Genomic DNA, 25,516 nt, shown 5'->3' with positions numbered 1-25,516 from the left:
TTTGAAGATGATTACCAGTCCTTTCCTTGACTATCTCTCCCCGAAGTGAACTCACCCAGTTTTTCCATTTTCATGCATAAAATAATTTTCCAGTCCACTTATCATCATGGCTCACCTCTGTGCTTTCCTGTTGTTTTTTCCTATCACTCTGAAGTTGTGAGGCCAGAACAGAGCACAGTATTTTGAGGGTGTGTTCAGTCAGTGCAAAAAAGCCCAACATTCCTGCTTCATTGGGAGGCCCAAACCTCCAGGGTATGCATGGAACCCCTGGATTCTCCAGGCCCCGACAAATCAATTCTGGGACCCTTGTAGTCCCAAACATAACTTCGGTTACTCAAGGTCATCCACACAATATTTTAGGTGAAATGTGGTATGGGAGGAAAGTTAGACCTATCCTATAACTTCACATGTGGAAAGTTCTGTTTATTACTAGGATCCCTCAGTGGTCTAAAGAACAACTAAAATGTTGGCCAGGTCCTAAAGCCTCTATAGAGGACCAAACTCACTGTGAGGGGAAATTGGGCATACAGGTCAATCTGGGGCTTGTCAAATTCCCTCCAAAGGAACTACCAAAGGAAACTACTTATCTAAGGCTGCTATGTGGGATGATTTTAGGCACACTAAGAAGTCACCAAGAGATGTCCCTGTCCCCAGTACTATGTGGGGAATTCTACACTGTGGCTGAAAATTTCAATTTACCTAATGCCTTTGAGCATCACTTAGCAGTTCTGTGTAATACTCTTGTCCTGCCCACCTTGCAGTAATGTGAAAATACTATCACATACGAAATCAATCACTCTAAAAACCATAAAAACAGAAAGACGACACAGGGAGCTGGAGGTAGAGGATTTTAAGAGCAAGTTTTCACCGAGTCTTGTTTGAGGCTGTCTCAGAACTGTCCCAGCACCTAACTGTCATGAGGCCCGTTCAGAACCTCAATAACCCACCTGACAGATTTCTGGCCCTAAGTTCCGAGACACACCCCACCGTGGGCTGAAGGGGATGGTGGTTGTCAGATGACTGCATATTGGACCATCTACCCAAATAACAAGAAAAGTACTCTCTAAACTGTATTATGCTGATTGTTGGAAGCCAGTGAGTCTAGACTTCTGCTATGTGTGGGGAAACTGATGCCCAAACAGGGTAATTGGTCCAAGATCAAGCAACAAGTAATAGCTAAACCAGGACTAAAGTTGACCTCTCTTTCCTTGGCCATTTTGGGCTTCTCTGAAAATACTACAGCATCAAGCCACTAACTAGAATGGGAAAAATTCCTTCATTTCTCTGTCTGAACATTTGTGATAAATGAGGGCATGTCAAGTGCCATTCTCTGGTTCGGCTCAGATGGCAAATGCAGGGTGGGTAAGTGGGAGGCAGGGTTGAACAGTGAGTGTGTGTACATTTCAACTTCTTTCTTCGCATTTTGATTACATTTAACAATGTGTTACCGCTTCACAGAGTAGTTTATATCATTGCAGGATGCCAAGAATGACATCAACATCTGTTAAAACCTAATGTTTCACATTCTCAACTGTAAACATTAACATTACTTCGTTTTCAGATATAAACTCAAAGTCATTCTGAAGTTGCATGGTTTCTTTCCAAGAAAGTTGGTGTTACTGTAATGAAATTTACCTAATTAATCTCCTTAAGGAGGGAAGGAATCCAATGATGATGGTTAATAAAGATCTCAACGTTCTTCTTATAATCAGAGCAAGGCAAGCTGTGGATTCATTTTGGGAGAGACCATAAATTTCCAAATAAATCTTAGTAAAGCTTTGCAGACAGGGCACTTGAGCTATTCCCCCACTTGGCTGGCTTGCTTTCAGCCTTAACTAGTCCTGTGTAAACCTCTCTAGAACCTCTGGGTGTATTTATATCCCAATGTCTAGGGTCACTGTTCTTGAAGCCAGAACTCATATAAAAGGTAAATTTGAATGAGTCATTGAAGGAAACTCTTGGTCTGTCATATTTCAAAGCCCTTCCTGGGCATTACCTGCTTGCCATGTGCATGGGCTCACCCCTTGATACATGCATAACATTTTGGTTGCACCAAGCAGTGAGTATGAAGAGAAGCAGTAGTCACCCTATGCCAGCGCCTCCCCTGAACCCCAAAGAGCTGTCTACATACATGTAACCAATAATTTCACCATTCCAAGGAACATAGAATGTCAGCAGGGTATATGGAACCATACTGAGGAGTAAGGAGAACATTCCCAAGTCTCCTGGTCCTGACTTCAAGAGGGCTGGAGAAATGGCACCCACAAGAAAGAGTCTTCTGAGAGATAGCTTTCTGTGAAGATGTGGAGGGAGTAGTTGGACTCTTTAACCCTGGAAACAGGGTCGGGGGGTCCAACAGGTATAAAGGAATCACCGGGTGAGAACCTTGGAGTTTGGGTCAAAGTATGGGCATGAGTGTATAGAAGAGCATTGAATGTAATAGAGAAGGTCTAGAAATATGCAGGAATCCAGTTTTCCAAGTTCGGACAGCTGGTCATTGAGAGCAAATAGCCAAGGGTGACTTTGTCCTCAGCTCCCCGAACACAGAGCTGGATCTGTTTAAGTCCTTACTGATTCAGGACATGATAAGACATGGAAGTGAGACAGGGTTGGGTTTGCAGGTGGCAAGTGGGACAAAAAATGTCAAGACAGGCAACATGTTAGGCCTAACACCTTCTCAACAGAGAAGTCCATAATGAGTCCCAGAAGGCCAGTGAGCTGAGTAGAATTTTCTAGAACAGACTTAGTCCTCCATTTCCCACCCCACCCATGGAAAACTATTGTTTAGGCCTTAATGTGGTAACATTCTGAAATAATTCATTCCTAAAAGTTCATGGCAATCATTTTATGCTCTGCAGCTTCCACTGCCCTTGAAAGAGGTCTGAAATCTGAGACTGGGCTCAGGCTTTATTGACATTGTTGGTTTTATCATTTGTGTTCCACACTGGATTATAAACTCCATGGAGCAGGGAACAGATCTAATTCTATAGATCAATTTCCAGTACAATGCTGACACTCAATAAATATTTGACAAGAGAATGTACAACTGTATCCCATGGTATTACTATGTTCAACTATTCACTTCCTCCTTTCCTATAACACATTCTTTTGGGCTTGGCCATGTGACCTTTTTTTGGTCAATGGGGTGCAAGTGGGCATGACACAAGCCACTTCTGAACAGCCAATGGAAGTGGGACTGCAGTGCTTGACTCAGCCTTGTGCCTCTGCCCTCTGCCACAAGGCTGAGTGTTGCAGGCGAGGACTGCTTCTGTGGTCTGAGCCTCAGAAGAAAATGAGATGCCAACCCAGAGTCAGCCCACAATCTTGAGCAGAGCCATAGTCAATCTGCTGCTCTTATTTTGCATTATGAAGAAATGAATGTTTGCTGGTATAAGCCACTTGGATTTGGGAGTTGTCCGTTACCACGGCAGAAGCCCTGAGATTGGAGGAATAAGATGCATCATTTCACCTAAGTGATGGCACACCTTCCTCAGATTACTCTTTGTTGCCAAAGCTGAGAGCAGATGGCAAACCCATTTGCCTTGCCCCCTGTGCCACCTAGCAAGTGACGTTTCTGCTTCTGCTTCTTCAAAAGAACACAGAGTGTTTCTTCCCCCACCCCTGGAGAAACCTAATGGCTAACCTTCAAGGCTACTTTGTAAAAGAAGGTTTACATATCATATTTTAAACATTTACATGGTTTTACAATAAATACAACCCTGAAGCCAGCTCCAGCCCTCCCCTTTCTTTACCTGCCGTGGAAACATGTTCTTTCCAGTTCTTCAGAAAGCCAGAATGTTACTCAAGGTCTGACGGGGAAGTGCTGTCTAGAATCTGCAGATGATCTGGGTGAAATCTCCAGGGCTCCTCCCTCTGCACCCGTCTTCGATTTATCTTGGGAAGAACTTTGAGTATAAAACGTGCATGGGTCTTGGGGCACAAGAAAAAGCAGACTGAGGGACATCCTGGAGACACTGTATTTGTCGCTCAGTTCTGTTATTATCCCTGAAGCTGTCTCTACGGTATTCAAACTTTTGAAGAAAGGTGAAAAACTGCAGACAGATCTATGATATATGACATAGCCAAACATCTGGAAACAACTTCATGGGTAGTCTTTTTATCAGAGTCCGTAATGACATCTACCCTCCACCAATATGCTGAGAATTCCAAATTCTGCATTTCTGACCTCAGCTTTGCTCACAAGGTGCTGGTCCCGGTAGCCACTTGATGGTCCACAACATTTCAGGTGCCATATGTTTGCAATCAAACATTGGACAAGCCCCTGAGCATGGGCTCCCGTCCCTTCATTTCTCTTATGGATGAATTGCCCTCCGTTCATCCCATAATCCAGTCCAGAGACTGGGAATCTTGTTGGGTGCTTTCCTCTCCCTCAGTCCCTGCATGCGTCTGATCATCAAATCCTGCAGTGTAACTTCAAATCCTTGGCAAGAGAAAACTTGCTACAAATTATTCATACCTACATATATAAATAAAGTGTCTCTGAAATGTCCCTAAAACTCCCTCCCACCATCTCCCTCAGCGTGCCCCATCCTAATTGTCTCAGCTCATCTCGACTGTTGCCAAAACCTCCTAACCGGGCTTTGCATCTAGTCTAGCTGCTCTCCAACCCTGCCCCACCCCCACCACACACAGAGTCCGTCCTTCAGACCAGAATCCACTTCTTAAAACACAAGCCTAAGGATATTATTCCTTTCCTGGAAAGTCCGTTGTGGCTTTCCATGGGCTATAGAACAAAGTTCCAACTTGACCGACTCAGGAAGAACTTGGTGACTGGCTTCTGGGAATTTTCCATGTTCATCTACCTCAGTGTCCAAGCTCTAAACGTCCTTTTTCCCTGGGAACACTGTGTTTACCTAGGGGACCCCTGCTTATCCGTCATGATTCAGCCCAGGGTTCCTGTCCCCAGACGCCGAAGAGTTAGGCAACCCTCTCTCCCTACAAGTGTCCAGAGCATTGCTGTCTGTGGCGCGTTCACGTGTTTATCTCCTCTCTCACACTGTGAGTGATGTGGAGGTAGCTAATCTGCCCGAGTTCTCTCTCTAACCTCAGGACCAGACGCCCGGCATGTGTTCTGTAACATCACTGAATAAATGGAAGAATAAATTCTCCAGCCATGGCCTTAGCATCCTTAAATGGATCAATGACTTAGCATATTAATTTCCCAATCTGTAAATAAGAATGAGAATCAGCAGGCTGATATTTTTACAGCAATATTCTTCTAAGTAGAACAAAAAAATTTTGGTATCCCAGCATTATTTCTGTAAGGACGATGACATTTGCTGCCGAACTAGAACAAGAGAACACGGATACATGATGTCCCAATGCAGTAGTGTTAAAGGGGGTATATTAAGGAGGAAGATGTTTAAAAACTTATTTTGTAGAGTTCCCCAGACCTTTCTTTTGTGGATTGCATAGTCACTAACAGCATGAACTTTGGAGCCCAAATTCTCGAAGTTTCAGTCTCAGCCCCATCACTAAATAGCTCTGGGACTTCAGCCTCAGTTTCCCTGTCTTCAAAATTAGTATGTTAATGGCACCTATCTCATAAGTTATTATGAGGATTAAATGAATGAATGCATATAAAGCACTTAAGACAACGTGGCATAAAGTAAGAGCTGAGTAAGTCACATATTTTCTTCAAAAGAGCAGGATACATTATCTAAGTATCAGAGATGATCAGATGCACTTGAAAAGGCATATCTCCTACATCATCAAGCAATTTTGTATTTATATAAAGGCTCCTCGTCATTAATTATCACCCAGAGTTTTTACAAAATCCACAGAATTTTCACGACACGTACATAAAGATTTGGAGAAATAAATCCAAGATAGAGAACTTCAGGGAGTTTGTCCCCAGCTCCCTGCCTTGACCGTCCTTCAGCTTTCATTCAGAGAAGATCAAGGGAGGAGCAGTGAGGTCTGGAGAGCCAGCGGCGCGCCATGATGTGTGAGCTCAGTGTCACTGTGCCATCTAGTGGACAGAGCTCAGCCGCCCTCTGAAGCCCTCGAGGAGGAGCTAGCTGGATCCCAGGGAAGGGTTTAGCCCTAACTGTTCTGGTCCTTCTGGCCAGCTCCCCGGTGATCTCATCACATAACCCCCTGATGTCCTTCATCAGCACTCATCATCTGGGACGCCAGGAATCTCCTATAAGCCGACAGCTTTACCGATGAATCCAGCTTGCGCATCAGCCATAGCAGCCATCTTTGCAAAAAGCAGGAGAGAAGAAAGGGATGAAAATGGACACGACAGTATTTATAAAAGTGAAGAAAAGGCTAACCAACATTCACCTATGTTTTAATAAGGAGCTACCAAACAAGCCAGCCAGCAAGATGGGCCAACGCTTAGTAACTTTTTGACCTCCGTTTCTGGCTTCAGAGCCTACTGGCATGAGGAAATCTGGGGCTGACAAGGGCTGAACTGACTGAGGGCTGAATCCCACTTTATTGAAATGTTTTTAGGGGAGGCCAACTGCTCTTTGTAGGTGATTAAAAGCTTATCCCCAAAGGCAAGTAAACACGCCCCCACCAATAACTCAGCTCTGGCATGCAGAGCGAGGGGTATTGAACACCATAACGGGGAGAGAGTATCCACATAAAAACCCAATCAAAGGCAAGGTTTGCCCTTGAGGGGTGCTTGGGGGCCAATAATCCACCTCGTCTTTATTTTCCATTCAAAGTTCTTGGCCACAGTGACGAGGCGGACCAATATTAAACTTGAAAGACAATGGGTTTGGAATCAACAACTAACTGAAATCACTTGCTTGGGCACATTCGGCACATTCCGGCAACAGACATATTAACCAGTAAGTTGGCAATGGGTGAGTTTAGCTGCATCTTTCCCAGCAGGCAAGTTCTTTGGGTAATCCGTTTGTTTTGTGCTCCTTTGAAAATTTTATACCATTGTTAGAAGAAAGTCTCTAGGACATTCTTGGTCCCAGGACACTTCATTCTGAGGAAAAGAAAAAGACCAAATCAAAAAGCTTCAAGTAGGGAAGATTTTTAAATATTTTAAATAAAGGTCTAAAAAAAAAAAAGGAGTATGGAGTGGGAGTTATGGCGCAGGGAGAAAGTCTAGACACGTAGGTAGATCCTAATTACATTCTCTTTTTGCTAGTTCCAAATTTATAGAATCAAAGCACTGTCCCCATTAAATTTATTTTGTTTAATTTTAAAGTTTTTAAAAATTTATTTAAGTAATCTCTACACCCACACGGGGCTCAAACTCATGGCCCTGAGTTCAAGCGACGCATGTTCTTCTGACTGAGCCAGCCAGTCGCCCCCAGAGTGCTGTTCTTTTTAAAGATTGATTAGAGTAAATAAACTGAGTCAAAGCACCATTTTGTAAAAATGCTAAAAGAGCACAAAAATGCTACTGAACAGTCCTGTTTATAGTGCAAAGGTTTACAGGTGGGAGAAACAACTTGCCCCATCTCTTTGGTGACTAGCCATCATGGGCCAGAAAGCTCTGTTTAGGGCCTCTGATGGCCCTATGTGGACACAGGTCCTTGAGAGCCTAGAGCTAAGAAAGCAGACCCTCCAACCCCTAATCCTTCAGCCCACCCAACAAAAAATGCAGGCCCCAGAGAAATCGGGGTCACTCAGCTAGTGAGTGGCAGAGCTGGGATTCAAGATTCTAAAGTTCATGCACTGAACTTCATTTCATTGCTCCTACAACAGGAACCCATGTTGGAGAAGGTTCATTTATTCATGTATTCATTCATTCGGAAAATTTTTGAGCTTCCACAACATGTAAAGATACCACAGTGCATAAAATATCACCCCTGCTCACAGTAAGTATGTCATCCAGTAGAGAAATCAACAAGTCAACAGTTACAAAGCAGTGTGATGAGCTGCTCTAGGTGGGTCATATGCTGTGGGTACAGGACAGAGGTCATCCAAGTGCACTCTCTAGGGTGGGGGGAGGTTTTATTAAGACACTTGACTCTGAATCCCAAAGGGTGAATAGGAGTCAATCGGAAGAGAGAGGGAACCATGTTCTAGAAAGGCCTCCAGACATGGGAGACTATGATAAATGTAGAAGATTGAAGAGTCTGGCCATGATTAGAGCATAGGGTGTCTGTATGCACATTGTGTGTGCGTGTGTGTAGGTGTGTGAAGGTGTGTACTGTGTGGGGAAGAAAGCAATGCGGAATGGAAGAGGAGATGAGATGTTTGCAGCCAGATCATAAGGGTCTTGAATGCCATGCTAAGAGCGGAGTCAGCATTTCAGCCTGAAGGTAATGGAAAGTCACTGAAAGATTTTATCTTGATGTGATTTAATATCTATTTACAGACAACTTTTGCAGTAGTGTAGAGCTTGAATTGAAAGGGGAGGGAATAAATTCATAATGATTTCAAAAAAGAAATGGCCTGTTTCTCCAATTAGAATAGTATTCATAAATATTGCCTATCATTAGACACCCTTTCCAGGAAGAAGAAATAAGGTAGACTGAGCCAGCAAACCCTCCTGAGACCCACCTACCCTCAGGGGTGCCAAAAGGTCTTCCCTGTAAGACGCCTTACCACTGCCTGGGACCCCTTCACCCTGGCCACAGCTTTATTGGACCAGAGTGGGGAGACATCTGATCTCAGGCAGCCTATCCAGGACCTAAAGTGTCACGTGTGGTGTGGTTTGGGGCAAAACTGCCTGTCAGGAATGATAATGACATAGTCCATTCATCAAATCCTATTCTGAGGGGATTGAACAGAAGACATAGAAAGAGGATTGAACAATGGCTAAAGGAGCAGAAGTTGAACAAATTTCTAAAAACAAAGACCGAGACTATCTGGCCGTGGTTAAAGGGCTCTCATGCTACCAAGGAACCCCCAGAATAACCTAGCCACTAGACCTTTCCATTCCTGAACCACTTCCATTCTGGGTGAGCTCCACCCCTCTAAGGCTGGCCTCTATGGTGGAGAGTCCTTTGTCCTTGTTTCTAGGTTTTTCTGACAACAGAAGCGAGCATGCCTCTGCTCCTCGTCACTAAAGAAGGACAGTGAACACCCATTGGTATCAAGGAATCCAGACCCAGGTTGAGATTTGTTGACGCAGTCAGACCCACGAGTAGTTTAGTGACTGTCCTTTGATCTCTCACTGTGCAGTCTCCTGGTCCTGTCTGGAGGAAGACGGGACAGGGTCCACCCCTCCTCATTCGGGGTGACAAGTCTATGGAAGGGTCACAGAAGCACCTCGAGCAGGGTCAAGAATACATGGAGCCCAGTACCCGGGGCTAGGAGTCAACCTGTAGGTGTGGAAACAATGGGCCCCACTCTGGTAGCCCCTCTGCAGCTGGGAAGAGCCAAGCGCACAGGCAGTGGCCCCAACGGGCTCTGGAATGGCACACCGGGAGCACGCGGAGCATAGGACCCCAAGGCGCCACCAGGCCTGAGTACCAGCCAGCCTTTTCTCCCACTGACCTTGCTGTCTGCTGACTCTGCGGGTCACAGCGATCAGCTCTGTCTGAACAAGAGACTTCTCTGGTCTCCAAGAAGAATACTGTCTATGTTGCCTCCTCCTGTCTTCAATAAATATTAAGTTCCTCCTGCGCCTCGTGGGATTATTCTGAACCATTTTGGGAGAACTGCCCCCACCAAAGTATGAAGGTCTTCGAAAGGACAGATATGACTAATGATCCCAAAACACAACTGAGGACACTTTCTTCTTTAATGAAGTTATTTACTCTCATTCCTTTGGTTCTTGAAGGAAAGATAATGGCAGGAGATTGTTTTCCTAGCCTTTCCGTTTATTAGCCCCTTTGGATAGCAGACGCCTGTTCTGAATTACTCAAATATGCCCAGAACTCAGAAGCATGCTTCTGATTATGCCCTTTTACACATTTAATGTGGAAAAACCTCACTAACAAGAAAATAGGACCGCGCAGCGAGAATGAGCTTCCTTCCTCCTGCGAGTGAGCGGGGTGTGCGCCCGTGTCTCTCCCAGCTCTGCCGCCCAGCTGTTCCGCAGCTGCCTGGGGGTGCCCAGCCCTGCAGCTGTCCGCCTACCCTGCTGGGGTAGTTCTTCCCACGCTGGCGGAGCCACCCCTGCAAGGCAAGCCCTGGCTTTGTTGACGTTTGCTCTGCAGGAAAGGCAGGTGCCGCTGATGCAGCACCCTACCCTGTCGCGGTCGCCTCCTCTTCCCCCTGTGGGTGAAGGAGCGAGTCCAGACCTAGAGCTTGGGTTGGGGGATGGCCAAACGCTCACTGGCGACACTGGATGATCGGCAGCAGCTTGTTGGTCACTGAGATCGGCAGCAGCTTGTTGGTCACGTGTTCTCCGCGCAGGGGAGGAGGAATCCACCTGCCACACCGAGCCTTGCAGGAGTTGCCCTGGGGCACGGTGAACCAGCGTGAACCAGCAGAGCCGAGGAGGCCAGGCTTTGTACTATGAAGAGGTTGGGCTGCCCTCTTGTTCCCAAGGGAGGATGCGATTGGCTTGTTGGCCTAATTCCGTGGGCCCGCCGGGACTTTAAAGCCTGATACTCAAGGCTAAGCAGGCTTGTTTGGCTAAGGCAGCTTATCCACAGGAACAAAGTGGGGAGGGGAACTTGTGGTTAGACCATTCAAGGCCCTTCTGGTTTCAGATGTCAAGACACCACATAGTACTGGACTGACTTTGAGGCCCATAACACACACCGATCACCACATCTCCTTCCTTTCCATCTTCTGTTCTCAGGATACGGATTTCTCTGAAATCTCTTTCTATATTTCTTTCTGTTCTTCATTGAGCTATACTAGTCAACGTCTGAGAATTGTTTCCTACCTAAATGGCAGGATTCCGAGCCCTCGGGGCAGGCGTGTTTTCTAGGGGAGACTGAGACAGATGGTATACCCGGAGATAAATACACACATTTAAGGCAGAATTCCACAAGGCGGCTGCGTGCAGGAGTCTTGCCAATTGAAGCAACAGAATCTTTACCCTTATGTCAGTTAAAGCCTTCGAGATGCAGGACTGTATACAGCTTTACGTGGAGGAATTGTGGGAACTTTATTAAGATGCAACGTGCTGGATGAGAATGACTTAGTCCTGCTCTGTAACTAGCTCTCATTTAATTTACCGTGCTTCGGTAATTTCCGTGAATTACACAGACACACACTGGAACCAAAGGCACTTGTTGCACTATCTATGGTGGGATTTCTGTGGGGTGGCTTTACGGGATTTCTTCTTTCTTTTGCTTGTATTTGGAAATGATTATAGATGTATAGTATAAATATATAGGAAGTTGCAAAAATGGGGTAAAGATGTCCCATATACCCTTCACTAGGATTCCCTCAGTGGTACCCCCTTCTCTTTGCTTACTTTTTCTTTTCTTCCCTTCTGTACCCTCCCCCAGCTTCCCCACCCCCCACCGCCTTCCTGCCTGCCTTTCTCCTTTCTCTCCTTTACCATCACCATATATTACCTGCATAACAAGGGAAAGAAATGATTAAGAGCAATGTCAACAACGTTAATCACACCCACATGGTGGTTAGCTTCCTCCAGATAGCGTCTGCACTGGGGGAGTTGGGCTGGGCTCTCACAGCTTTCCTCCACCTTCCGGTTGGGGTACGGCAGTGGGCAGCTGCGTCCTCGGGCTCTAATTGCATTTGGTTCCTTACTGTTGAAGGTCCTCTCGCCCTTCCATGTGTCCTACGCTTCTCCAGGTGTCTGCGCCACTTGGTGGAGAAGGGGATCGTGCTCTAGCTGCTGCATTTCTCCGTCCTGAGGGTCTAGGTCCCCACCCCCATGGTTGCCAGGGCTCAGGCACCAGGGCAGCGCAGGGCAGTGCAAGAATGCTCTCAGCCCCTTTCAGTGGGATCATTCATTCCAGCCTAGATATTTTCTGTGCAACTTACTAAACAGACACCTCCTCTTGGTCTCCAGGAGCTCAGGAGGAGCTCTGTGACAGGCCAGCGGGATCACTGCCTGCCCCTGGCTGCGGGAGTGACCAGAGTGACAGCAAATGGCAATTCTCATTTTCTTTCTCTCCATCGATGCCGTGGATGGGATCACTAGTCCCTTCTGGTGTGAAATTCAGAATGTTCTTGTTTACTGTTCTGTCTTAACATTTTTCTCTTCTTTCTGACTTGGATAGCTCTCAGATTTTGGAATAACTTCTTAAGGAATTGTCCAAGAATCCTCTTTTCTAAAAATCACTCAGAACAAGACAGGGGCGCCTGGGTGGCTCAGTGGGTTAAGCCGCTGCCTTCGGCTCAGGTCATGATCTCAGGGTCCCAGGACCAAGCCCCGCATCAGGCTCTCTGCTCAGCAGGGGGCCTGCTTCCCCATCTCTCTGCCTACCTCTTTGCCTACTTGTGATCTCTCTCTGTCAAATAAATAAATAAAATCTTTAGAAGAAGAAGAAGAAGAAGAAGAAGACGACGACAGATTACCCCCTCTGGGACGTCAGGGCAGCTGACGGTCTTGCAGGATGATGCTTTGGCCTTTGGCATGTAACTATGGCATGTCAACACCAACAGCAGCACCAGGCCGTACCGCTGCGATATGAGCCAGAATTTTCGTCCGGAGACACTGCAGGCCAGAACCTTAAGAGGCTGAGTTCTTCATTCCCCGCCCCAGCCAGGGCCCGTCTCGCACCCACTAAAACTTGATTTGCAAAAAGGAATTGAGAAAAAGAAAGGGGGTTCCCGATTTCATTGCAAAGTGCTCTTAAGTGGCTAAGTACGTCACGTGATTGAAGAGCTGAGATTTTACAAAACCGGGAGGCTTGCCGTGGAAGGCATCCCGCACAAAACCCTGCACCTGCTCAGAGAGAGCCCGGCACACTGGCTAGGTTTGGAGTCAGCTCTTCTTGGATGAAAATCGCAGCCCCAGGATAGGACAGCTGTGTGACCTTGTGGACAGCACTCAAATCTCCAATTCCTCAGCCTCAAAAAGAAGCTGATAAGAGAACCCAGGGAGAGAGATTTGTACAAATTGAGGGAGATAAGCATATACTGGGATTGATAGGGGTGCCGGCACACAGCAGACCCCGCGGAAATGTCAGCTAGCTGTCACCGTCTTAATAAACACGTGCTGATAATGATGACAGGGGCAAAATCACAGAAAAAAGTTCTCTGCCTCTAGGCAGTTACTGTCCTCAGCCACTCTAGGACTGGCCAGGAGCGAGGTATTTTCAGCTGTGGGCAGGAGGCAGAACGGAGCCAAGGCAGAAGGAAAGTACCCCAGGTCATTCTAGCTAGATTTCTAGGCTGCACATGATAAACTCTTGCTTGCTAAAAAGCAAACTTGAGTTGTGCTGCCTTTTCATCATTGATGACCCGTCCTGAGACATTGCATGGAAACCAAGTTTTATACACAACCGTATATTAAACTCACAAGGGAATTTCCCATTTTTAAGAGACTCTTTCCAGTTAGTCTTTTTATAATATAAATTATGAATATGTTTATTAAATGCAAGGGATTGTTCAGTTTCTTTAAAAGAGGGCATCCTGAAAGATTTCTTTTTTTAATTGTCACTACACCAATAGCATTTTTATAGATATAACTGAGTGGGGAAAATGATCATCTTCTCATCTGGACCCAGTACTCCTAGGGAGGGAACATTTTTGCTCAGGAAAACACATTGATATGCCACTTCGGGATACAAAATAAGACTCAGAAGATTCAACCAAAAGCAGCAGCCAAATGTCTCAGTGTTGACAATAAGCAGGCATAAGGGTCTGACTCTTGATTTTGGCTCAGGTCATGATCTCAGGGTGTCGAGATTGAGCCCTGTGAAGAGCAAGTTCCCTGGGGTTGTTGAGCAACTCAGCATGGGAGGAACAGTAGGGGTGATGGTTAAGTTTATGTGTCAACTTGCCTGGGCAGTTGGGTTCCCAGATAGGTGGTCAAACATTACTCTGGATGTTTCTGTGATGGTGTTTTGGATAGATTAACATTAAAATCAATGCGCTTGGGGCTCCTGGGTGGCTCAGGCTATTGGGTGGCTGCCTTCAGCTTGGGTCATGATCCTGGAGTCCCAGGATCGAGTCCCACATCAGGCTCCCTGCTTAGTGGGGAGTCTGCTTCTCCCTCTGACCCTCTCCTTTCTCATGCTGTCTCTTACACAAGCACTCTCTCTCAAATTAATAAATAAGATCTTTAAAATCAATGGGCTTTGAGTAAAGTATGGGGCCCACCCTTGTTGGGTGGCTCTCTTTTTATCAGTTGAAGAGCTGAATAGAACAAAAGACTGCCCCTCCCCCACCTCAGCCAGAAGGAATTCTCCAGCAGGTGGCCTTCCTTCCTGAATCTCCAGTCCGATAGCTTTAGACTTCAGCTGCAGATCTTGGACTTGCCAATCTCTGTAGCCATATGAGCCAATTCCTTAAAATAAATTTCTCTTGATAGATAGATTGATCCTATTAGTTTTGTTTCTCTGCAGAACCCTAATAAACCAGATGTATAATATTAAATGTGAGGTTGTGCTTCCGTGAAGTCTATCTCCGCTCCATTTTCTCAAACACATTCAGTCTGCAGCCCACCTGCATGCCTTGTTCAAGTGATTCTGTGTGTATCTGTGTGTGTGTGCGCATGTGTGCACGTGTGTGTGACCCAAAGGAACGAGCTAAGTTCCGTGTCTGGGTTGTCATAGCACAGAACAAAAACAACACCTGACGATGGCAAGATGACCCTCAGCCTGAACCAATCCAGGAAAAGCAAGAATGTGAAGCCAGAAGATTCCATGAGAAAGAGCCTTTCTGTTGCCTCCCCAGGAACTCACGTACCTTCAGGGAGAGCAATAGGTCCACAGTGTTCAGCCAAACTCAAGGAGCTCTTAAAAGATGGGGCAAGGAAATTGCCCCTCCCTCCGCCTCCACCCCCACTCCCACCAACCTGGACATCTGCGTTCCATAAAAACCAAAACATTTATTGCATTTAAATTCAGACTACCTTCATATTAATCATCTTCAGCTAACATGCTAAGAAGCAGAACTAGATGATAAAATGTTGCTAGTGACCACAGCTTGCTTCTAATTATTCATACTCCTCTCTGAGATTTAAGGGGGAAACACACCGGATAAATCAAACAAGTAAAATAAAACATGAAGAAAGGCAATGTGCAAAAAAGGATGAGTAAAGCATCTTGAGTCTGTAAAAGAGGAAAATGAAAAACACCTCCCACTCTGGTCCTGGGCTCTCTGCTGCGAATGTTCCTGCTGGGCGCATCGATGGCCCCTGGCCCAGGCAGTGGGGGAAGGAGAAGAGGAGCCATCTTGGATATTGCTGGGTGGGGCCACCCCCAACGGGGCTAGCATGGAGGCCCATTCCCTGGGGTTAGCAGAGAGAACCGAGGTCCTTAAGATGGCATGAGATGACAAAGATGCCCAACTAACTAAAAATAATTATCTGGAAAAAATGACATTGTAGGTGTCAAGGGGAAGTATATGCATCAGGATGAACTTCACATGTATGTGTCTTAAGGGAGGAAGAAACAGTCATCTAGGGACTGACCAGTGCTCTTTAGTCCAACAGAATTCGTTTCTGAAGTGTTTGTTGACAGGTGCTTGGACCAGTCTGCAGTATGCTAGGTGCCTGCCGCTAACAGTGGCCTTTTCTAGTTGCTAGGAAACTGAAGGAGAAATGATGGTGTTTGGTGCTTTCAGGCGAAAACTCTCCCCCCTCCACAGAGCTCGTCACATCATTCTCTTCATCCGGAAGTTTGAGAGGGGCATGACATTGTTCTTAACTGCCTGAATTTAAATCCAAATTCACCCTAATTATTATTATTATTTTTTATCTCTAAACCTTGTTACACGGAGTGAGTCTGTATGTGACTCAGAGGCCAAATGAAAGAAATGTGAGCTTTATGATTTATTTTTAAAACCCAAAACAGCACATTCTCAGGGTTAAGTAGAAAGGTCACAACCAATAAAAGCATCTAATCAGTCTCATTAGTATGTTCCTTTAGCCACATTTCTCTTACTCAATAGAGCATGTCTCCTCTGAAGAACCGGATTTCACAATAACACATGCAAAGACCGGAGGACTCTCTGTGAGGCAGCCAGGACCCGTCAGCCTGGGGAGCCTCCGCCTCGGAGGGAGAAGAAGGAGACACAAATGTCTAAAAGGAGCTTCAGCCCTCTGACATGTGCGCAGACCTGCCAAGCTTAATAAAGTTTCAACAAGGTACCCTTATGGGCGACCTTGTACCAAATGAAGGGCTCATTCTGATCCTGTGGGATGTGGAACAGGGTTTCTTTCAAGAACCAATTAGACTTTGTCTACAGGTGGTCTTGGAAAGAGAGAGGCTCTGGCCCTCCCCTCAGTGGTGGTAGACTTCAGCTTGTTACCATGGAAAATCCTGGGCCCAAGAATCCAGAAGCAACTGGCAGTCATTCGCCTAATAATCAAAAGAGTTAATACAGTTTTAGTATCTCAAATTTCTGTGGAATGAAATACAGTGTTTTTGTGACTTATGGATCCTTACCAAATCTAGATTAAAATCTTCCTCCAAGGGATCATAAAGTCTTTCCTCTGTGTTCCTGGCCACTGCTTCTCTCTGTCTCCTTTATGCTCCCTCCTCTTCGATCTTATGTTAAATGGGTGCCGTCCTCCACCGCCGTCCTTTCCCTAGGAAATGCCATCCAGTCCTGTGACCTTAAATATCGTTTCTGCGCTGTTAACTCCCACAGGTAAATTGTCAGACCAGGATTCTCCTTGGACTCTGAATGTGAGTATCCAACTTCTGGCTTGATACCTCCACTTGATTTAGAACTTCACATGTCCAACACAGAAGAATTCTTGACTTTCCCTCCAGATCTGTTTTCCTATCAGGAAGTGGCATCAGCATTCATTCCTTTGCTCAAACTAAGCCTCCTAAGGCGTCCGTGAGTCCTCCCTTTCCCTCCCTCTCTTTATCTAGTCCATTGCCAGATCCTCTCGGTTCACTTCTAAAATGTGTCCCAAATCCCTCCTTTCCTTCCGGTGCCACCTCAGTCCAGAGGAGCATGCTTTCCTGACTGAACCGCCTTGCTAGCCTCCTCAATGGTCTCTCCACTTCCACTCCTATCCCCTTAAATGCATTCTCCACCAAGCAGTCGGAGGGAGTTTTTAAGCATGTAGATCAGATAATAACACTCTGTTGTTTGCAACCCTCCAGGGAACCTGTGTTCCCATTGAAGATGTAGAAAGCCACAGGAAAACAGAGCTCCCCTCATCTGCACAATCATAATTTTCTCGAACCCATCAAGAAGCTGAGGTCACAAGGCAATCAAATAAATGAAATCCTAAAGCGGGACAAGCCCTGTGAGGGAAGATGGGACACAAATATTGTTTCCTCTGACAGACAGAGGATGGAGGAGGGGGCTACCTTCGAAGTGGGTGCAAAAAAAAAGATCTAAAATTGTGACATATTCTTAAAAGCCAGTGCGGGCTAGCATGTCAGTTTGGAATAAGTAGGATCACCAGACACAAGGAAAATCGGCACTCACCCACAAGCTCTTTACCGTGGTTTCCACACAGGGCTCATGAGGAGAATTGGGGAAAGAACAAGGGACCAGAAACAGATCCTCTTTGGGGTATGAGTATAGTTGGAGTCCCAACCAAAAGGATAAGACTGTCAGACTGGATTAAAAAATGAGACACAACTATATGCTGTCTATAAGAAACCCACTTTAAAAACAGGGAAATACAAACTGAAAGGATGGAAAAAAAGATATGCCATAAAATTACTACTCAAAATAATCAGCACTGGTTACATTACTATTAGTATATCAGTATTTCAGAAACAAAAGAAACTTACCTGGAATAAGGAAACACATTGCATAATGACAAAGTAGTCAGTTCATCAAAAAGAGGGGGGCCTGGGTGGCTCAGTCAGTTAAGGGTCTGCCTTCAGCTCAGGTCATGATCCCAAGGACCTGGGATTGAGCCCTGCATCAGGCTCCCTGCTCAGTGGGGAGCCTGCTTCCCCCTCTCCCTCTCTCTGCTGCTCCGCCTACTTGTGATCATGCTCTCTCTCTCTCTCTATCTCTGTCCAATAAGTAAATAAAATCTTAACAAACCCAAATGTGCGTGTACCTAACAGAGCTTCAAAATATATAAGCCGATTGAACAAAAAGAAAAACTAGATAAATATACAATTATAATTGGAGATTTTAACATTCCTTTCTTAGTAAGTGATAGAAAAAGTAGACAGAAAATCATAAGGCTATAATGATACATGCTATTAAAAACATTGGTCTAATTACATTTAGAGAACACTTTAACTAACAACATCTGAATACATATTCACTTGATGTGCTTAGGAAATATTCACCAAGACAGACCATATCCTAAGTCATAGAAAAGCCTCAACAATTTTTTAAAAATTAAAATCATATAACTGTCTGTTCTCTGACCACAGTGAATTAAAAGTAGAAATCAGTAACAGAAACATATCTAGAAAAAAATCACAAAACACATTATATTAAACAATATCCTGCTAAATAATCCTTGGTTAAAAGAGGAATTCACAAGAAATGTTAGAAAATACTTTAATATGATTAAAAAGAAAACATAGCAAAATTTAAGGGATGCAGTTAAAGTCGTTCTTAGAGGGGAATTTATAACATTAAATGTTTACATTAGGAAATAAAAGAGAGGGGCACCTGGGTGGTTCAGTCTGTTAAGTATCTGACTCTTGATTTTGGCTTAAGTCATGATTTCAGGGTTGTCAGGTTGAGCTCCGTGTCAGCTCCACACTGAGTGTGGACCCTGCTCAAGATTCTCTCTCTCCTGGCCCTCCTTCCTACCCCCCAACATGTGCACACACTCTCTCTTTAAAAAAAAAAAAAAAGTTTAAAAAAAAAGAAAGAAAAGAAAAAAGATCTCAAATCAATAATGTAAGAAACTAAAGAAAGGAGAGCAGATCGAGCTCAAGCAAGCAGAGGAAAGGAAACAACAAGAATGAGAGCATATATCAAGTAAAAGGAAAATCAATAGAAATCATCAATGAAACCAACAGCTGGCCTTTTGAGAAGAGCAATAAAATTGATAGACTTGGAACCAGTCCAATTAAGAGAAAAGAGAGAAATTTTTAAAGAAGACACAAACTGCTAATATCAGGAAGGAAGGAGAGATCACTATAAATCTTACATATATTAAAAAGATAATAAAATGTTCTGAACTATATATCAAAAAGTCTGATAAATAAAGTCCGTGAGTGGCTCGGTTGGTTAAGTGTCTGCCTTTGGCTCAGGTCGTGATCCCAAGGTCCTGAGATCGAGTCCCACATTGAGCTCCTTGCTCAGCGGGAAGCCTATTTCTCCCTCTGCCTCCTGCTCCCCTGCTTGTGCTCTCTCTCTTTCTGACAAATAAATAAATAAATAAAATCTTAGAAAAAAAATTAAAGTCGTTGAAATCACAAACTACGAATCTCATTCAAGAAGAAATAGATGGCTAGAGTAGTCCTGTATCTATGAAAAAGTTGGAATTTGTAGTTAAAAAACTCACAAAGGAAACTCTAGGCCCAGATGCTTTATTAGTAAATTCCACTAAACAATGAAGAAAGAAATAACACCAAGTATACACAACTCTTCCAGAGAAAGTGGAAAGTGGAGGGGCGCCTGGGTGGCTCAGTCAGTTAAGCGTCTGCCTTCAGCTCAGGTCATGATCCCTGGGTCCTGCGATCGAGTCCTGCATTGGGCTCACTGCTCAGCAGGGAGTCTGCTTCTCCGTCTCCCCTTGCTCTCTCTCTCTCAAATAAGTAAATAAAATCTTTTTTAAAAAGGAACTGGAAAGGATATTTCCCAATCTATTTTATGAACCCAGAATTACCCTGATACTAACCTAGACAAAGATACTACAAGAGAAGAAAGCTACAGGCCAGTACCCCTCATGAAGATAAATTCAAAATTTTAGCAAATCAAATCCAAAAATATATAAAATAGAAAATATATCATGATCGACTAAGATTTATTCCCTAGGTAACGGGGTCATCCGACAATAAAAACAGTCAATCAACTTAATCAATGCAATATTAAAAAGAAAACTGAAACTAAAACAAATCTATGATTATCTAAATAGATGCACCCAAAAAAGGGAAAGAGTACTTTACAAAATCCAATACTCATTCCTGAGAAAAGATCTCAACAATCCAGGAATAGAAGGGAAATTCCACGTTCTGATAAAGGGTATCAATGAAAGACCTACAACTAACACCAAAATTGAGGATGAAAGACTGCATGCTGTCCCCATAAGGTCAAGAACAGGGAAAGAATGTCTTCTCTCTCCATTACACTGTAGCCAGTTCAATAAAACAAGACAAAATGTAAAAGATTGGAAAAGAAGGAATAAAAGTCCTTTTGCAAAAAATGTCATTAGAATAAGTGAGTTTAGCAATGTTGCAGCTGTAACGTCAATTGTATTTCTATATCCTAGCAATGAATTATCAGAAATTAGAATTATAAAGAACAAAATCATTCACAATCGCATCTCCCAAAATGGAATATTTAGGCTGTAAAACCTGTAGCCTCAAAATTACAAAGTTTTGCTGAGAGAAATTTTAGAAGATATAAACCAATGGAGAGAGATAGGTCTATGGATTTTTTAAAAATTGATGTCAATTCATCTCAAATGTATCTATAAATTTGACGCAATCTTGTTCAAAACCCCAGCACACTTCTTTTGTAGAAATTGACAGGTTGATTCTAAAATCTACATGGACATTTGAAGTATTTAGGATAGCCGAAAACAACTGAAAAAGAACAAAGTTGGAGGACTAGCACTAACTGACCTCAAGACTTATTATAAAGCTACAGTAATCAAGACAATGTGGTGTCAGTGTCAACACAGACAAATAGATCGATGAAACTGAAGACAAGGCCTATTATAGGCATGCCTTTGCACCTTTGTCAAAAATCAGTTGAATAGACATATGCAAAGGCAATTCAGTGGAAAAAGATAGTTTTTTCAACAAATGGATATCCATATGCAAAATGAACTTAGATTCACACCTCATATCATATACAAAAATTAACTCAAAATGGATTATGGATCAAAATATAAAACCCAAGACTGTAATACAGCTAGAAGAAAACATAGGGGAAAATCTCTACAACCCTGAACTAGGTAAAGAGTCACAGGGGTGCCTGGGTGACTCAGTCGGTTAATTGGCTGCCTTTGGCTCCGGTCATGATCTCAGGGTCCTGGGATTGAATGTTGCATTGGGCTCCCTGCTCAGTGGAGAGCCTGCTTCTCCCTCTCCCTCAGTGTCTCCTCCCTTGCTTGTGCTCTCTTTCTCTTTCAAATAAATAAATAAATAAAATATTTAAAAACCCAACAACAACAACGGTTGCAAGGGTGAGATTGGGGAGAGAGGGTTGACAAAGTGTCCCAAGGGAACTTTCTGTGGCAATGGCAAAACCGTATGTCTTGATGTAGTGATGTATTCCGTGACACTTGTACACCCATCAAACATCGCATTGTACACACCACATTTCCCAAAGACTATGATGAAAGAAGGTGGGACTGACTCCAGGTTAGCCATTTGCGAGGGGGTATAAGGGACAAGACACTGAGCAACTGCAGAGGTGAAGAAGGAGAAATTCAATTAGGGCTTCTGAGAACCCAGCTGGTAGCTCGTAAGATGACCATAAGTCCTTATCAGAGTGGTACATGAGAAGTTTTGTTCCTGTGTTCCCTGTGAACTCAGAGAAAACTCAACCCAAGGGAGGGAGGCCTGTCCGGTGAGAGCAAATGTCACCTTACTTTCCTCTTGGTCTTCGATTCATAGTTAAATTTAATCCTAATGCCTCAATAATGCGGTGCTAAGTGTGCTGCTGCCCTTTCATAAAATACAGACCTAACTCATCTGAATTTTACCTCCTGATGTGCCTGCCGACAAGACAATGGGCCACAGTGAATTGATGTCATTTCTAACTAGGATTTGCAAGCTCTAAATAAGTATGAAGGATGAGATGATCTGAAAAGAAAGACCTCATCATATCTGATGCAGTTAGTAAGGTCTAAGACACTACTTTTAAAAATGAATGACAACTGAGAGGTAGTTTGGTAACAACATTAGGAATCAGACGACTTGGGTTTTAGATTTGGCTCCAAAATTAACAAGCGGTATGACCTTGAGAAAATCACTCACCAATATACAGAACAAAAGGATCAGGCAAGGTGCCGGCTAAAAGTCCTTCCGATTTTACATATTTATCTTCTTGAGGATTTGTATCCAATCTCAGGCCCTTCTCCGTACAGACTTATAACAAGCACTTCATAAATGGTATTGAATTAAACTGAGGTGAACATTTGGAAACCAAATAGAAAACGCATAGTTATCCTTGAAAGAAGTCATGGGTCACACCTGGGCACACACGTGATGCCAGAGATCATCTCAAAGGGAATCACCAGACTCCTATCTCTCTCTCTCTCTCATTACTCTCCCTTTCTCTGGTCTCTCTCTCTCGGGTCTCTCTTTAAAAGCCTTTCAACTGATTAGGTCAGACCCACCCAGGATACTTTAACTTGAAAGATTAGGTACTTTAATTACATCTTTGAAACCTCTTCACAGTGGCATCTCTAGGTTTGGTTGAATAACTGGGAAAAATGTGTGTGTGTGTGTGTGTGTGTGTGTGTGTGTGTGTGTGTGTGTGTGTTACAGAAGTTTCCCTTCTATTTTCCAGCTCTCGTGAGAGACTCTCTCTCGTAACCTACTCTACTAGAAGCATACTAGAGGAGGAATTCTGGAAAAGACTGTAGTTTACCCCGGCCAGTCTCACACACCACAGAGCCATCCCAGTGACTAAGACAGCGTTATGGAGGAAACTAGTTTTAACAGCCGCACCACACCAACCACCAGAAGGCAGCACAGTGTGCTTGTTAAAATACCAGCACTTGAAACCAGGTTGCCTGGGTTCAAAGCTCAGCTTGTGGATATTATTCTTGGCAAGTTTCTTAATCTCTCTTTGCCTCCATTTCTTCTTTAGTAAAATGAAAGATGTTAAAGAGCACCTAACTTTCATAGAGATGCTGGGGGACTAAATGGAAACATTGTGTGGACAGGGAAGAAAAGATCGCATGGCTAGTACCGAATAAGCATACACTATCATTATCGTGTGCTTCGTACTTTGCATACGTTTCCTCATTTAAAACCTCACTTCATCATCAATAAATATTACACATCTACTGTGCAGCCACTGGTGACAGAACAAAGGACAACAGCCTCGGCCCCTGCCCGCAAGGAGTTTGCAGTGAACAAGTAAGTGGACACAGAAGTCATTCTAACACAACATGATACGCACTATTAAATTCACCATAACCCAACGGGGTGGGTAATATTATCATTCTTTTATAGATGAATGAGCCAAAATTTGTTGAAATTAAGGAGTTAGCTCAGAATTATGTGGCAGACTAGTTTGCCAGGGCTCCCGTAACAAGGGACCACATAACTAGGTGGCATAAACAACAGAAACCTATTGTCTCACAGTTTTGAAGGCTAGAAGTCCAAGGTCAAGGGATCGGCAGGGTTGGTTACTTCTGAGGGTTGTAAGAGAGAACCTGCTCCATGTCTCTCTCTGAGCTTGTGGTTTGCTGGCGATCTATGCAGCCCTCGGCTTAGAGAAACCTCACCCTGATCTCTGCCTTCACCTTTATTAACAACGTGTTCTCTGGGTGTGCGTGTCCACATCCAAATTTATCATGATTTTATCATTACTCTCTTATTGCTTATACTAAATATTGGTGAGATAGTGCTTAGGCCGGTATATTTGCATGATTTGTAATATTCCTAACCATCATTTTAAAACTTCAGTTCCATACTTTTGGCATGTATGACTTGCAATCTATGTCCCTAAAGAAAAGTGTTTCCAATATCCATCTCAGAGAATGCCATATGGAGCCTATCGATAAATATGTGGAGAATTGAATCATATTTCCAATACCTTTAAATAGGGAATGGGTCTAAGACTAATGAACCAATTATAATCAATAAAAATACATTTATTAGCTTCTGTCACTTGAAAGATTTTTAGGGAAGCTTTAGGTTCTTTCACTTAGAAAGAACTCAAGTATACATTTAAAAAATGAATAAATAAGATGTATGCACTTCTATTTTATCACCAGTGACCATTTAATTAAAGTCTTTGCTTTCTACAAAAGTATCAATAACAACTGCTATTCATGTTTCAAAAAAAATTAGCAGGCTCTGGGGTTTTGTTTTATACAAGAATATGAAAATTCATAATTTTGCTAAAAGTATTTCCTGTCGTAGATATTACCTGTTGTTTGGTCTTTAACCTTGACTCTTCATTCATTCTAATGTGTCCACAAAGGCAGAACAAATGCTCACTCAGTGACTACATGAAGGCCAGGCCTCTCCATTGAGATGGCCAGTAAAAATCCCACCCAATTCAGACACTTGGGGAATAGGTTTAACCATGCCATGAATATAGTATATCATAGCGGCTAAATGTTTTGGGTTTAAAATCAGAAGGACTTGAATTTGAATCCCAGTTCTGCCACTCACCTGCTGTGTGAGCTGGGGCAAGTTACTTAACCTCTCTGAATCTCATTTGCAATGTAAATACCATATTTATACTTGCTTCATAGGATTGCAAAAATATTAAATAAGGTAATGGATATAAAGCATTTAGCATCCGGATAAAATAAGGGTTTAATAAATGATAACTATTATTAAATACTTCATGAAGGGAAAAGTTTGAGTTACGGAATTTTTAGTACAAATTTATTACTTTAATACATATTTAGTAATGAGGAGCCTGGGTGGCACAGTCGGTTAAGCCTCTGCCTTTGGCTCAGGTCATGATCTCAGGGTTCTGGGATGGAGTCCCACATCAGGCTCCTGGGTCAGTGGGGAATCTGCTTCTCCCTCTTCCCTGCCCCCTCCCCACTGCTCCTGCTTCCTCTTGCTCTAATAAATAAATAAATAAATAAATAATCTTTAAAAAAACAAAACTAAATTATGCACAATATCTAATTATCATAATTTTGACATAATTATCCACAGACTTTTTTTTTAAAGATTTATTTATTTGAGAGAGAGCAAGCAGGGGAAGGGGCAGAGGGAGAAGAGAGAATCCCCCACTGAGCATGGAGCCTGACCCAGGGCACGATCCCACAACCCCCAAATCATGACCTGAGCTGAAATCAAGAGTGGGACGTTCAACCGACTAAGCCACCCAGGCACCCCTCAAAAGACATTTCTGAAAACTTATTCAGTTCAAGGCACTCAGGGCCCTGGGCTAAAGAAAGGAGGGGAAAATAATTATTTAGTTGGAGAAATAGGTCTTCATATAACCTAGTAAAAGTCTTGAAAGGATGTCCTTAAATGACTATGTAAAAATGACTTGAATTAGGGGCGCCTGGGTGGCTCAGTGGGTTAAAGCCTCTGCCTTCGGCTCAGGTCATGATCCCAGGGTCCTGGGATCAAGCCCTGCATTGGGCTCTCTGCTCAGCAGGGAGCCTGCTTCCTCCTCTCTCTCTGTCTGCCTCTCTGCCTACTTGTGATCTCTGTCTCTGTCGAATAAATAAATAAAATCTTTAAAAAAAAATGACTTGAATTAGCCT

Source organism: Martes martes, assembly GCF_963455335.1.
Source record: "Martes martes genome assembly, chromosome: 4".
NCBI lineage: Eukaryota > Metazoa > Chordata > Mammalia > Carnivora > Mustelidae > Martes > Martes martes.
This window is presented reverse-complemented; position numbering follows the sequence as displayed.